The following is a 1609-nucleotide window of genomic DNA, read 5'->3' as shown; positions in this document are numbered from 1 at the left end:
GTCTGACACTTTTATATATATCTTAAATTAAAGCTAATGTAATATACTTTATAATGGTAAAAAAAAATTTCGGACTTTATTTTATCTTCATGGTGAAAACAGACATTAAACTTAATAAAAAAAATACGATTTTTGTAAAAAAATTCTTTTTTATATTTTTAACTTTATAATGCTATAACTTCTCGAAAGATGTATGGATCAATATAATTCTTTTTTTTTGTAGATGCATGATGTCTTTACCTATCATTTGGTATATTTTTTTTATAAATCTGACTTTTTATAAATGAATGGTATCTATTTGGATGGTTATGATTATAGGTTTTCCTTCAAATTTTTCAACGGGACTGCTACCGTTGAGTACTCTTTTAAGAGCTCCTCCTATGAGGATTTTTCCTAGATTACCTAAGTCTACTAGAGTTAGATCCATGACAAAGTATGCAAATGTAGTCATTTTGTAAAGGCGGTATAGGAAGAAATAAATTATTTTATAATTGATTATGTTTCACACAATTACGCAGTGGAAATAAATAATTATACTATATTTTAACATCAACTTATAATAATAAACAGTTTGGGCGTCCCCTGCTTTATACAATGTTTCATACAAATAAATTTTATTAATACAATAAATATTTTTAACTGATCCGACCTGGTGTTGTTGACTTCCACTCGTGTCTGACTCGAGACGCCTTCAAATGTTCTGTAGGTCGCCGCAATGCGATACGCCTGAGCCTCGCCAATTACACGGTAATCCTCTATTACGTGAACCAAAAAACCGTTATTTTAAACAAACCGCAATGTTATACCGCCGAACAAAAAAACAACATTCTCGGTCACCGATAATTCCAGTTGCAACAAAACCCGAGAGAAATTATAACTCCGAGGTTAAAAAAAATAATAAACCGAACAACACACACAATACTGAAAACGTGTTCGGGCCGCCGCCGACCGATGGTCACCGAACCGGCTCCACTGATAAGGCCGACAGTGGTATCAGCTGACCACGGAGGCGGCACTACTGCCTGGCGTGAACAGATTAGCTTAAAGTAACTTAATTATTATAGTTATTGATAATATTATATTATTATAAAGTATATATTTATGCTTTAGTGTGAGTAAGATGATTAATAATGTGTAATAATAATTGTCTTTATGATATTAATAATATTAATAATAGTAATGAATACCTTAGTTTTATCCTATGCTTTGTAAGTTGTGTATGTTGTGTTGGTTTTTGAAAGACTAATTAATGATTATTTAAAGGAAAGAGGAATACTTGTTTAGTGATTTATAAGGTTTGGTTATAATTAATTTTATGGTTTTCTTTTTATATATATATATATATATATATAAGGGTGTTAAACGTAGTGATTTAGTTTACATTGTTGGCGGTCTATTGTTAAATTGCGTATTATTGGTGTATAGTTTTGGATATAATTTATTTATATCATCGATGTTCTGATTTGTATATTGTATGTATGTTTGTGTGCTATTTGAGTGTGAGGATGGTTGTTCTTCTTTTACTATGTTATTCATTGGTTTTAAATAATTATTTTTGTGGTTGGCATGCATAAGGTAGTGTGTAATACTAGAGAATATGCCAGCTAGT

This window comes from Daktulosphaira vitifoliae, unplaced genomic scaffold, assembly GCF_025091365.1.
Source record: "Daktulosphaira vitifoliae isolate Bord-2020 unplaced genomic scaffold, ASM2509136v1 Scaffold_7, whole genome shotgun sequence".
Classification (NCBI taxonomy): domain Eukaryota; kingdom Metazoa; phylum Arthropoda; class Insecta; order Hemiptera; family Phylloxeridae; genus Daktulosphaira; species Daktulosphaira vitifoliae.
The sequence above is the reverse complement of the archived record's forward strand: the minus strand, read 5'-3'. Positions refer to the sequence as shown.